The sequence below is a fragment of the Columba livia genome, chromosome Z (genome assembly GCF_036013475.1).
Source record: "Columba livia isolate bColLiv1 breed racing homer chromosome Z, bColLiv1.pat.W.v2, whole genome shotgun sequence".
NCBI classification, from domain to species: Eukaryota; Metazoa; Chordata; class Aves; order Columbiformes; family Columbidae; genus Columba; species Columba livia.
The window spans coordinates 80,165,986-80,180,854 of NC_088642.1; the positions used below are offsets into that span (position 1 = coordinate 80,165,986).

At 38.0% G+C, this 14,869-nt stretch overlaps 1 long non-coding RNA gene across 8 annotated transcripts in view; it reads left to right on the top strand.

Moving 5' to 3' along the window:
* Positions 1-8,410: 8,410 nt before the first annotated feature.
* LOC110356824 (uncharacterized) overlaps positions 8,411-14,869 on the top strand; it is a 156,043-nt gene continuing 149,584 nt past the window's right edge. For 3 of the 8 annotated variants that reach the window (XR_010469066.1, XR_010469065.1, XR_010469072.1), the window contains exon 1: positions 8,457-8,675. This is a non-coding gene — a long non-coding RNA (uncharacterized LOC110356824). Of the gene's footprint in view, positions 8,676-14,869 lie in introns of all 8 variants that reach the window. The other 5 variants (XR_010469070.1, XR_010469071.1, XR_010469069.1 and 2 more) reach the window with 4 other exon arrangements.

The window sequence follows — 14,869 nt, forward strand, 5'->3', positions numbered from 1 at the left end:
GTCCCTACAGACTTGCTAGCTTTTGTTATGAGTGTCAGACTAGTTAGCTCTTGCCTGTAATAGCAATTTTATTTTTTAATGCAAGATTAGAATGGCAAAATTGTTTACACACATTTTTAGTGAAACTATGGTGTTTCAGGAATTTAAATTTAGGCGATCATTTGGGTACTTACTTGTCTCTTTGGAGTGTGAATATGAAGTCTGTTCTGCCTGTACACAGAGGTCCTGCATAGACACAGAGAAGGGAATCGCTTGTAGAAGAAAGACCAAATTTGAAAGACATGGTTTAGTGTCATACTTTTCTCTTGAAGGCTCTTTTCCATGTTTTATATTTTCTTCTCCATCCTCTTTTCTTTCTTAATCTTTCCTAGAGGATAAGAACCCAACGATGTTCAAATGCACTTTGCAAACGCCCAGTGTTCAAACAGTTCCCAAATTAGACATTATAATTAATCCACTCCTTCAACTAATACTGCTGTAATTTTTACCTACTGAACTCTGACACATGGTTATTATGTTTAGCTTCATTTTTGATGGGTGCAAAGCACTGAGCACACCCACAGGTAGTGTTGAAATCTGTAGTGTTCACAAACTACAAAAATCTTGACGGGGTTCTGATCTCTTTCTTCACCTCTCAATTTCTTTCATTTTTTTTTTCCATTTTATGGTGATGAAAGTTGCACTTTCTTGTTCTTTTCACTGAAGTGATGAAAGCAATGTAGTTATCGAACTTGTTCTAAAACACTGATAGCTGTGACAACTGAGCACCAGAGTTTGAGACCTTCACAGACATCCAATAGGTCTGTGGTTTCTATTAGCAACAAGGGTTTTAAATGCTGGTCAAGGACAGTCTGTCTAAAGAACATACAGCCAGACAGGTCTTATTGCACATTGCAGAGACAAAAGAACACCTCTGCCTACAAACAACACCTTAGGACTCTCAACATGTTACTATTTGCTCAGCCTTTTGAGATGCAAAAATTGCTTTTACAGTTTTTCCTTCATTGTAGTGTCCTCAAAGACACATTAATTGGTAAGCATTAGACAGTCAATTCATGTTATGTAAGATTTTTTTAAAAGTATCATTGCTAGACTTGGACTATGTCACGTCATGACCTTTGGAAGTATGTTCACAATAAACACAGAGGTGTAATTGCACTAATTATGTTATCAAAGCAAGCCGTTATCAAAGCAGTGGTTGGGTGTGCTTGTGGCCAACATGCTGCCCTCCCCAGGTTTTCCTTGCGGGACCAAAAGATGTCTGATTACATGAACCAGGGCAACCAGGGAGACCTGTGACAGCAGAACCTTTTGTGGACTCCTCTGTAGCCTGCTGGTGGTGTCCACAGTATCTGTGACTTGTTGGCTGTGATGTTCATCTCCTGTCAAGTCACCAGTTATAAGCTTTTTTGTCATTAATCTGCCTGTCAAGCAAGAGAGGTACAATTCTTCTCAGATCACCTCCCTTGGTAAAATGGGAAACACACCCTCATCGTAAGAACTGTCTTTAGGAACAACCCAATAAAGAAAAAAAAACAAACAAGAAGAACAATATAATAAGTGTGCTTGTTTCTGGATGCTTTTTCTGAATAGCTCCATCCTTCAAGGGACACTGTTTCTGAAAAAATATTCTGAAGAAATATATCATTTGGTTCTACTACATGCTTTACATTAGCTAAACATAAGCTATATTTTTTTTGTCACCTTTCTTCAGCTGTGGAAACAATTTCTTTAAGAAACCAAACAAGTGGAGTATGTGAAATGCTGAGAATGCTTTGATATATGTTGTCATATCAAATGTCTTAGTTTTGTTGTCATATGTTGATTGTTCATCAAAGCATCAACCCTACTACGCTGTATCATGAATAAGAGAGGGACAGTATTAGATTGTATTTCTGAAGAAAATGTAGACCTAGTGTTCTCAGATGATTTTTTCTCAGGTTTACCTGTGTTAGCAAACTGTATTATAGACCTTGGATGTGAAATGCTGTCACTTCTCAGGAAAAGAAAAGCAAATAAACCCACATGCTCTGCAAAACCACTGTTGCTCTATTAGGAAGTACATTGGTTTGGATGGGATGTACAGATGAAAGTGCTTGGGCATCTAGAAAGTTCAAGCTTTCCAGTTGCAACTTGTCCATCTTGCTTTTCTTGCCTTTCCCGTGCTAATTTGTAATAAAAATATTTGTAAGACTGAAAGGCAAGAGGAAAAAAGACGCCTGAATCTTTTGTCCAAGTGCCATATAACCCATGCTCAGATTTATCTTTTGTGCTTGATTTTGGGTTCATAAGATGAAGTTTTCAGAGACAGAGAAACAGTGGACAGATGGCTTTTTGACCGCATGAAGTTTTAATTTCTGCTAAAAGTCATGTAGGCAATTAATGGATCCAGACTGAAACACATTGAAGAGTCTTTATGCATTATTAATCCTATAATAAAGTAAAATAGGGGAGAGAAACATTCTTTTGTGTTCCCAGAATGAGCATCCCAATAAGAGCCATCCTTTGATCTGATTTTTCTCTTCTTTAAAGGGACAATACAAATCCTTAGAAACTCTTCACAGCTGCCCAGGCCCTCTCTGGCTAGGTCATCCCGCCTTAGAAGACTGGAGATACAGAATACTTGCTATTCAAAGCAATAACATTAAAAAAGGGCAAACACTGGCATTTTTATTTTTTTTTTTTAATTCCTGCAGCTGAATATCATACATATCACATCCACTAAAGAAATAGTATAAAAAAGATATCAGATTATTAACACTCACTGCCAGCCTTGACACCTTTCATATACAGACTCTGATAATTACCTTCACTTTTTCAGTTCCTATGCAAAACTACATCTCCCACAGGGGACCACCGCTCCAACCCAGGCAGACAGTTTCCAGACCATGCAGGACTTCACAGCACGTAATCTCTTCCCTCATGTTACAGAACAATATTTCAGTACTAGAATCAGATAATCTATTTTGTTTCTCTCTCTCTCTCTTTTTAATCCGTGAACAGAGTTACCAGTGGCCCCTCACCTTTTATGTTCATTGAAAGTGAGATTTTTATACCCATATTAGATTGTGTGTCCATTCAAAGGGCCACCTGCAGGTGTCACACAAAATAATTATTCTTCAAGCAGGTAATTTTCAAAGCTGCTTTTAGCAGACCTCCCGGAGCAGTAGCATATCAAGAAATCTAAATACAGAGGGGATTTTTGAAAGTAGAGCCTCCAGCCTTTTTCTAGTCTGGAGTCTGGTTCTAGTCCTGTCTCTAAAAGTCCTTACCGCTTGCCTGTGGAAAGACGTGTTCATCCATTGCTGTCCCAGGCTTTGATTTCTCATACCTTAAGTGACAGTAGAACATTTTGAAAAGAGAGTAGGCTTTCATGTATGGACATGCATATTTTTTTTATTTTGAATTGCGCAGGATCTTTCTACATGCCGTGCTTAATTTTAAAATCCCAATAGTCATAAAAATAAGTGTTTGCTTGTCCATTTCTCCCCCATCTTGTACCAGTTTTCATAAAAAAAGAATCTTTGGCTACAGCACAAATTTCCTCTAATCCGCATTGTAACAGGTTTGCCCTGCAAATTTATTATTGTCTCACCAAAGCTAATGGCATAAACACTCTAAAAGATGTTTCCACCACCACAATCTCCCAAATTTGTGTCCACTTGTGTTGGGAAATAATGCTTTTATTTATCTCAGAAGTCAGTTTTTCCACTGAAGTTCACTTCTTGATTTTTGTTTTGTTTTGTATGGGTGAATCTTCCAGGACTTTCTGTGACAGTTTACAGCATAAGGGCTTTCTTTAAAACAGATTTGGAATATTTTGTGTAATTTGTGAGCAGGCATCTCTCAGTCTTCCGTACTGACTCTTCAATAATATGTGACACAAAGTTATGTTTCCTTTTTGTTCTTCAGTCTTATTTGTTGTGATGGTTAATCCGTGTTTGTGTCACAGGGGATCAAAATTTCCCAATGCAATGTTTCTGGATGGTCATATTGGCACAAGAATATACCAGCCATGTCTCACGAATGAGTGATAGAATGATGATCCCAGGGGAGGGAGGATTTGGTGTTGGTGGGAAAAGCAGGGACATTACTAATTAAGAATAAATATCGGCTATTGGGACAGCAGCTGAGAGGCAAGAAAAGGCTAAACAGGGAAGGAAATTAAAAAATGTGAAAAGGTGTTTGTAGCAAGTATTACTGAAAAGAAAAAATGATGAAAGATGAACCAATGCAGGGAGCTGAATCCCATGTAGACATGCTGCTTTAACAAGGAGCAGAAAACCTGTTGTTATGGAGACATCTTCAACACCATCTTTTCCAAAATATGAGGTGGAATCCTTGAGAGTATGGTATGTATGAAAGGGTTTGAGACATGCACCAGCCGGGTTTTGTGGTGCAAGTTAGTATTTTTATTGCCTTGAAGATCCAGAACATACACACCATTCAGGTGAGCATTTTAAGGGTTTTCTTCTGCGTGTCTTTAGGATTTGAAAATGGCAGCACAGCTATCTTCTCCATATGTAAGTGATGGTGAAGCAGTAATGGGATAGTGATTTCTGTATGTGGTCTTCTGGAAAGTGGCCAGATCTCCAGCATGGTCGCTCATCCAGATGTGTGAAAATGAAGTTCCCTTGCTGATCCACTTATGGAATTTACTGTGAAAAAAAAAAAAAAAAAAGAAAAGGAGGAGAGAAAAACAGAAAAGATTACTATGCTGTTCCACTTTGCCATTCCGGGCTTTACAATTGCCTAATTGTTCATCAGCTTCACAATAGAAATGCTTTTTATTTTTTTCAAGGCACTTAGAGATGACTTAAGTGTCATTTAGTCAATTGGCAGAATAAAGAAGTCAATTTATGGATCAGATTTTCTCTGTTTCTTTATTCTTTAAAATAATTCACTTTATTGGTTTAGTATGCTTGAAAGGTGAGGGATTGACAGGACTACAGCACAGAAATATCACTTTGTGGAATCAGGTCATACACATACAGCTTTGCTAAAGATAGAGTTGAAAAGGTAGGATTTTGCCAGCTTCCACTTGCATTTAAATTTGAATTCACTTTTTTTTTTCTTTTTTTTTTTTTAATTAAAAAAAAGAAAAAAGAAGAAAAAAAAAAGATATAAAAAAAGAAAAAAGAAAGAAAGCAGCTAGTTCCCTAGCACAATCTGAATCACATTGTAAAAGCACTAGAAAGAAATGCAACTAAGTACATTAGAATAAGACTAAAGACTGCTGGAAAAGCCAACAGCAGCTCAATTTTCTTCACCCACAGCTGATCCCACCCCACTGAATCCAGTAGGAAACTTCCTGCTGGCACCCAGGAGTGACGATAACTGTGGTCCACATAAACTGCATAAAACTGATTAAGGTCCTTCACGATTTCTTCATATTCTGCTCTCATTTCTGCCTCCTAAATATGCCTGCTTGTTTGCAAACCCATGTGTATTATGAATGACGTGCTGATGTTGTCCAATCATTGCATTGACGTTCTCATGCACATCCAGCTCAGTCAGTGGCTGAATATTCGTGACTTTGCAGCTGGAACTGTGTCCAGCCTGGGAAAACATTTCTTCTCTGAAGGCAAGATTTTTTTTAGACTTACTTCTTTTAAGACGAAATGCAAAACTTGGAAGCACCTGAGTCCTATTAGATCCTCATGAAGTTTCCAAAAAGTTTCATGGAATAGCTTGAAAATCCTCACTCTCAGTAGTGAATGCCTGTCTTGAAAATAGAAAATTCCTTGTGTTGAATACTTTTTTTTTGTGGGCAATGCAGAGGAGATCAGACTGTGTTTGTTGTCCCCCTTAAGTTCCATTTGTTTTTTTCTTTTTAATACATATAGTTTTATTCACCACTTCACAGAATCCCAGAATGTCAGGGGTTGAAGGGCCCTGGAAAGCTCATCCAGTGCAATCCCCCCATGGAGCAGGAACACCCAGATGAGGTTACACAGGAAGGTGTCCAGGCGGGTTGGAATGTCTGCACAGAAGGAGACTCCACAACCTCCCTGGGCAGCCTGGGCCAGGCTCTGCCACCCGCACTGAGAAAAAGTTTCTGCTCAAATGTAAGTGGAACCTCTTGTGTTCCAGTTTGAACCCATTACTCCTTGTCCTACCATTGGTTGTCACTGAGAAGAGCCTGGCTCCATCCTCCTGACACTCACTCTTTATATATCTGTAAACATTAATGAGGTCACCCCTCAGTCTCCTCTTCTCCAGCTCCAGAGCCCCAGCTCCCTCAGACTTTCCTCATAAGGGAGATGCTCCACTCCCTTCATCATCTTTGTTGCCCTATGCTGGACTCTCTCCAGCAGTTCCCTGTCCTTCTGGAACTGAAGGGCCGCAACTGGACACAATATTCCAGATGTGGTCTCATCAGGGCAGAGTAGAGGGGAAGGAGAATCTCTCTGGACCTACTGACCACCCCCCTTCTAATACACCCCAGGATGCCATTGGCCTTCTTGATTGATCTCCTGCTGGATATCTATTATTCAACTGCCTGTGAGACCCCCATTCCAGGTATAAACCTCCTCTGTACAGGAGTGAATGCAGGACTGCATTTTCTCTTGACCTTCTGATCCTCATCCCTGCCTTCTGCTCTTGCAACCAATTGCCCTTGACTCCAGATACCTTTCTTTTTCTTCCTTTATACTGGGCCCTCAGCCTCTCATAAATATGGACACTCTGTGTTTTCCATTTAATAAATTGGCTACCCATGGTATTGTTGATGCTGTAATATACATAGGCTTTCCAAGGACCTCTAAGCACAATTATCTTTAATGTAAGTCAAGATAAATTACTAAGGATAAATAAGCAATCTCTATTCCTTGAAAATGTTGACCTTTTTGAAAGTTAATCTTTCAGGACACAGCTTTTCTCCCAGGCACCTCACTTTTTAATTCCCCATGATGGTTAGCTTTCTTGCCTTCAGAGGTCCTCAGCCAGGTAGAAATTCACTTCCATCCAAGCAGATCTCCCTGGTTCCTTCTCTCATGGAGCAGCCTGTCCCTGCCTGTTAGGGATTCATCATCCCATGGACAAAGAGTCTCTTTTCCCCCTTTCAGTACCAAAGTGATGCACTTATTGGCATTTTGCAGCTGGTGGCCATGCAGCATGGTCCTGAATCTCACAACAAGCAATGACATCAACTCAGAAGTCATAACCTGGTGTGGCAAATTCCTCACTCCCCTCTAGGACTAGTGGAAATATGTGGGAATGGGATGATCTTCACAAGCAAAACCAGTAGTGGAATCACCAGGATGGTGGAGCCAAGGGTAAGCCTCAATTTCCTGAAGCTGGACCATCACTCCACTTTCTGAGAAGGTGCATTCATTCTCAACTCGACTTCCAAGAAAGGGAACCCATCAGCTCCCTACAAACTAGTGATTCCTGCTCATGTGTGACCACGGAGCAGCGGTTTCTGTTGGGTTTTGTTTTGTTTTTCAGCTGAAGAGTTATTTGGTAACAGCAGCCAACAGGTATCAGTGGAAATCACACACAACTTCAGAGCCAGAGGTACCTATTGATCCATAACGCAAATATGTTGTGTAAGATGGCTTATCTGATCCTTCTTAAACCTTGAATAACAATGGTACCATTAATAAATGGTTATCTACATATGGACCCTCTCTTGAAAGTTCAATTTGTTGATGGAAATAAATGGAAATACTAAAATATAATATACTGCATAAGAGTAGGATTTCTATATATACATATTCTTGCTTATCAGGGAAAATGCAATGCTGATATGCTATATAATTTTGACTTTGAAATATCTCTTTGTAAAAAAGCATTATTGATTTTGGCAACTACCATAATGAGAACTTGGATTGATACATTTTAATCTGATTTGAGAAATAACACTTAAACAAATTTCACATATATTTTGATTTTTAATCACACAAAAAAAGCAGAGTCTTTTCAAAATGACTTTAGGTTGAGAAAAAGCCCAATGCAACAGTAATATTAGCTGTCTCACACATGAGCCTGCACCTGGAGTGAAGCAGCTACCAGCAAAATTAAGACACCAAGCAGCTAAATCTCATTTTTTTAGCATATTGCCACTGACATACTCTACTTTTCACTGTCCTTTTGCTTGAGAAGAAGGTCTTATCTGAAAGACTTAATAAAGTGTAACACAAGTCTGTGGGTTTTGTTCCTAATGTATTACACTATAATTTTGTTGTAATTATTTTTTCACCTACTTGATATGCTTAAGGACTCTGCTTACAGAGTAACAGAAGAAATAAAGCTGACAAACATTAATGATACTGTCTTGTAGTGTGATGATAATTACAGATCAGTAAACTGTACAAAAATGCCTCAAAGGCCTAACAATGATATGATTAGATAAAGCTCTTAAAAACTGTAATTCATGTAACACTTTTAATATTTTACTATACTCCCCATTCTGCTTCCTAGCTACGATTTTCAAGATTTATTTGTCACTATTCTCTATTTTTCTGTTGTATGCAGTGTTTGTGGGCTATGGCAACCAATCCCCTTGGGCTTTCTTTTGCTTTAATTTGCATAAACACCGGCACCATATGAATATTCAGTGAGTGGCTTTGCATTAAGTTTGCCCTTAATCAGCTTCTCAGTTCAGTTTTATTGGTTGCACGCACAGTCAGTTATTTCATCCAGAAAATGTGGTGCCCGACAAAGCTAAACAGGTAAGAATTACAATTTTTTGATCCATTTAAAGAAGGAGAATTATAATTCGTTACATAGATTCTGGGGATGGCTTGATGCTTGCTAGTTTACTTGGGAAGAGGCTGCCTATGCATTTTTTATTATCATTATTATTGTTTTTTGTTGTTGTTGTTATTAACCCATGATGGCCAGGTGGGCACATGCTTTTGTAATTTGCATAAACATCAACTCTTAATGAATAATACATAAGGGTTATTTTAAATACTGGGCTCCTAGTGTGGCAGCCTATATAGCACTGCGGTTTGATTGGCTCTGCGGTGTTTTCATCACCAGGAAATATTCCTATAACATGAAAGCCACTAAAGAAGCTCAACTGAATGTACAGTTTTTGTTTTTTTTTGAAAATGTCGGCTATCTTTTGGAAGAAAATTGCGCAGATCTCCCCCCACACCCTCCCCGGCTATTAGGGCTTCTCTCTTTCCATGAAAAATACATTACGAGCTTGATTGCAGCCACTATTAGTAGCATTGACCAGTGCCTGTGATTCCTGGGGAAGGCAGCGGCAGCTGTATTTGTCTTTAACTTGCATAAACATGAGCAACATGTAAATAAGAACCCATGGTGTTGGTATGCAATGTGCAGTGTGCACCCTCCCGTTCGCACATCGGAGATCTCTCCTCTCGAATCCATTTAAAGAGGGGTGCAATCTGGGAAAAGAATAATTGCACAACAACAAGTTATTTATAAAGCTGGTTTGATTTTTCTGCTAAAACATCATTTGAGGAGGAGAACTGGAGGGAGAGATACCTTTTCATAAACTGAGGAAAGATGATAAAGCAAGAGTTAATTGAGGACTCAGCACTTGGGAAACAGGGTATAGACACTCAAAGCTAGTTTATATATTTAAATTACTGGAGATAATTAGTGTCATTTTCCTTCTTCTTCGCTTAGTACTCGGCTTTTGTTAGCATCTCGAAACGAGCCATTAGGGGATAAAAAAAATCACGTCTAAAATTTGCTTGTTACAAAGGGTTCTGATCCAGAAGCTCATAGGTGTGCTGGACCTTAGGGGAGTTAGTGTCCCAGGCAAATATAACGTATGTGGACAGCAAAGATGGCCAAGCGGAAAAGGAAAATTAACAGAATTAACAGAAGCATGGTACACAATAATAGTTATGGTAAAAGTCATATTAATCATATGCGTAATCAGAGTGTCTACCGATTAAACTGCATCAAATACAGCAACGTGTGTGTTTCACAAACTGTAAAAGGCAGTACTGAGCTGTCTGTGGCTTCAGACTGTGGGTAGAAACTTTAAACCTGAAACAGCTGGATTTTAATAATGCCACATTACTAAAATTACACATGACATTGACTCCAGGTAACCTGGAGTAGTGAGATGCAGATGTTGGGAAGCTGGTGTGTTTTGTACCATGTAGGAATCTCTATTGGGAAGATGCAGAATGAAGAATGTGTTTTCACTGCTGGTATCAACTGTTCCTGTGAACATAGTGCAAGCCAAAACCTGGGTAAATGAAGGAGAGAGCAAAAATGTGTTTTTGTTTAAGTTGCTAGTTTCTTCATTTAGGGTAATGTTATTTCTTCACACAAATATTTCTGCTATTCTTTTAATGTGTCTTTGAAGGAATATTTTTAGGATTCCTAGGAGTGGGCTTGCTAGGAATATGCTTCCTAGTTTTACCTAGTTGGTCAATTTTTATTCTGCCTTTTCCCTTTAAATTTGTGCCTGGTGTTTCAAAGGGGAAACAGAAAAATGGATTTAAACTTAAGATATAAAAATAAGAGCAAAGATAAAATGTCTCTTGTGATTAGATGCAGCTATTCAAGAAATGTTATATTTTATGCAGAATTTTTAAAACTAATTTTAAATTTACATCTCTTGTCAAGTACGTTTAATTAAATCTTTCAGGTTTTAATAAGTTAACTGTAGTTAATCATCAGTCCTTACATGTTTACAGTTATTATATAATAAACACTAAGTGATTTTTAACGTACAATAGGGATTGTAAGGCTGTTAGTTTAAAATCAAATTATTACCGCAGAACTAAAAGACTCATCAAAGAATTGGTGTGAAGGGTATCCGTACTAGTTAACATATTATTATTGTGTGGTTTTAGGAGGTAGACCTTATTCTGTGCTTAGCCCTCCCTTGGTATCTGGCTTTTATTCACAGTGAAAACACAATAATTCATTACTATCCCGATGACATTGTTTTTCACCTACAACTGGTATAATTGCTGCTTAGGTGAAATTTGTAGAGGCAGTGCAGGAATTTTACATGTAGGAAGGACTTAAGGACTGGCCCTTTGCGAGTCTTTTCTGAAAAGCAGATGTTGTCCTTGTTGACATAGCAAAAGGGAAGGGAGATGCTGGAAAACCTTCTGGAAAATAAAAAAAAAGGGGCAACAAGCACAACATAAGCGTCCGTAACGAGATGGGAGAAAGCACGTAGTGGGAAATGTTTTAATGTCTTATCTAAACAAGGATGCCGTGCAAGTCAAAACCCCATCCCTCCATAGTGGGTGCGAGGAGATGACCACGACAAAGTTGTCCCTCCTGCACATACCCAGGCTTGGCCAAGCAAGTTGCTCTGATATGCACGTCTGAGCATCTCCAAAATACACATCACCAGTCCTCATAAAAATACAGCAGTTTTCTTTTCACCTTTGAAATGAAACCACCATATCAAGTGAGAGCGGCACTCATCTATTTTGTGTAAGAGGGATCAGAAATTACCAAGTGCTTGGTTTCATAGGTTTTGCTGTTATTCTTTCTTTTCTCTCTTTTTTTTTTTTTTTTTTTTTTTTCTCTTCTAGGGGAAATAAATAATTACTGGAAGCATATCTTTAGTAACTATGATTGGAGAATGAAATTTGATCTTAATTCATCCTTAATTGCCCAATGAGTTCGGCCAGCAATGCATGCATTTTAATCCAACTGTTTTGTAGATGTTTAATTGAAGTGGGATAAAAACAAGAAGTGAATCTGAATATAAATGTTCCCGCTTCCACTTTCTTTCCTCCTGCAGTCTTTGTTATGGGGCCGTCCTGCTTCTCCATGCTGACCACAGCATGAAACAAAGACTATTTCTGGTATTGGAAAAAGTTGAGGGGAGAAAAAAGGAGAAAAAAGGCTTGCAGGCTTGCTGTATACATTAAAAACAAAAACAAAAACAAAAACAAAAACAAAAACAACACAGCAAACCAACCAAACAAAAAAACACAGAAAAAAAAAAACCAGAAAAACATTTCATTTCTATTTCATTTTTCATTGAAAGTAATCTTTAGCCAGGTACAGTATTACTGATTTCAATTGCTGTTCTGGAGAACTGTAGGACTGAGCCCTAAAAAGAAAAATAATATTAATAACTTAACATGAAGCAATAAATTAGGATTCTGATTCACCTCGCACCCCAATTTTACACTGGTGTGCCTCCATTGACTTTAGTGGAGGTATTGCTGACTTACTTTGAGGAAAAGAGGAAGAAAATCAAGCTCTGAATTTTTATAGTTTTCCTAGTGACAAAAAAAATCCCACAAATAGTTACTGTGGATGTGTCGCTATAGCCCTTGGTATAAACTACAGACTTACAATGTGTGCAGCTCGAGCGTGTTTCACCTTTATGCATTCCAAAAACGCAAACCCAGCAAACAGGTTTTTGCCCAACCATTTACTCTTATAGTACCTGTTGTAATGTATTTGCATCCACTTAGTTGTCCACAAATTCTTGTCCTTTCTGTCCATATCAAAAATCTTGGTATTTTTAAAGGTGTTTTGCTGCAAACCACTGATAATCAGAATTTAAGATGAAAGTGCTAACACAATATTAACAATAGAAAAATAGCTATAATAGTAGGAAACTTTTTTACATACTGAATGAGTTATTAGTCTATCCAGAACTGCAAGGTGGATCAGATTCACAGAATGCTGTTTCTTTAAAAATCAGCTGCTTGAGTTATTATTATTCTCAGGTGCCAAGTAAGGCAGATTAGGAAAAAAAAGATGTTTCAAATATGTGAAAAGATGTTTCAAATATGTGTTGGCATGATGCTACAGGAACAAAAGGCTAATATCCCTGAGTTCTGTACAACTAATTTTTACATTTGTGGAATAACCATATTTTCTACAGTAGAAAAAGACAGAACATTTCAAACTTTAAAAAGCCTCTGCAGATATTTTCAGTTCACATGTTCTGTTTTGGTTTGGGATTTTGTCTCATGGCTCTTGTTTTTTTCCGATTTGGAGACTGAGGAGTGGGAAGATGCTGGAGAAGGCGTCTTTCACGCGTAATTTTCAAAGAGCACATAAAAACATCATTAGAGTCAGTTTTCTGTTTTACCGGGCAGTCAAGCAGAGATCTGCCTGGGTGAGCCTGAGCCAATGCAGCAGACAAATTTTTAGTTCAATTTAGCAAGTGCAGTTTTTAATACTTGGCTTGGCAATGGTTTGCCTGGAAACTCCTGGAGAAAACATTTTGGTGCCTGTGCTCTCCTCCACCATCGATCACGATGGAGACAGCTTCACATAATTCAGTTTTTGTCACTAAACATCTCTGGTGGAGTTTCATTGCATTCGCGGTTGCCTTTATGTTGTGCAAGAGGGACGCTGATGTTCTTTTAAGTCCTTTTTCCTGGGAAAAGAGAGGGAGAATGGGAGCTGGGTTGAGAAAAGCTGCCACCATAGTCTGCCTGCTGCTCTCTTGCCCCTTTGGGAATTATAAAGAAAAGATAATACTTTTTATAACACAGGTATCAGTGGGCACTGGTATGGAGACAGTGCTGGGTTGGTTCCCAGGCATCCTCGAGCGCTGTCCTTGCCCCTCATGTAGGGAGAAATGTCATCCTTCCAGCTCTGAATGTCCCCATGGGAGAATTTCTTAAGGGAGATCTTCTACTTTTCCTCCACTCTGACGACCCTTCAATGACTTTCTCACCTAAATATAAAGAGGGGTTCCCTCACAGTATGTTGGAAGGAATATTTAATTTATCTTCGTTCATCACTTTGGAGATGTGAAGAGCTGCATCATAGCTAAGTATTATAATTATTTTAGTTTAGGATTACATGAATAACTTTCTGGTTTTGCTAGGGTCCGCAATCTCTTCAATGCAAGCTGGTAATGCCTTCAGTAATGAGCAATGACTTCTCAGTAATAAGTAACGACTTTATTATTACTATATAGGGCCTGATGACAGACTCAGGAGGTCTCCCAGAATTATTTTAGTGAAAGGATTGGGGCTGTTGTGATATGAGTGCACAAAGTCCAAGCATTTGTGTAGTGGACAGCTCACCAAATAAATGTTAAATATGGTCCCAGGCTGATGTAAAAAGAGATTCAACAAAGTCAGCACTTCCTAAGCACTTGGATTTCTGTTCACAGCAATAACAGAAATCTACTCACACTGTAAAAATTCCAAGGGTGGCACATACAGTGTTATTCACTTAAACCACCTTAAGAAAATCTGATTCCTAAGTAGTTTCTATATGTTTATGACATATGTTTATGTTTGCAATGTTTTCCAAAAGCTAACAGAGTTTTTCCCAAATATTATTATTTCTTGGATTTGTAGCATAACTGTACTGCATGACGTTCAAAAATGATGTTTAGATGTTTATATCCTTGCATCATTGTAGATGTACAGAATATGATGGGACATGCACTAAATTGGTACATAAACACTGACATCACATAATTAACAATTCTCCTTGCCACCATACGATTTTATTTATCTATCTATTTATATGGTTTCTTTTTAAACAAACTGAAATATGTCTATAGCACTGACTCCTCTTTGTGCAATGTTGTTGGAATTCACATTCTATACAGTTAAGGGAAGAACCATACAGCTTTACCCAATATCTTAATTCACAATTCCACAAATGAAATGAAAAGAAAAAAAAACAAAAAACCTATACAAAAATTTACTAGAAATTTTCTCACTTTACCATTGTTGTAAGGTTTTTCTTTAAAATTCTATGTAATTTGTGTACTTCAGAATGTTCAATTTTTCACACAATTTCATTCTGATTTTTCAGAACTGAATTTTCAGAATTTCCTGATTTTTTCAGATTTTTTTCAGATTTTTTCAGGGAACTGGGTTAAATGTTCTTGCCTCAAATTTACCAAGAAGAAACAAACAAAATTAATAAAAAATATTAATGAATAGTATTACCTCCTCCGCACAGCACCTGTGCA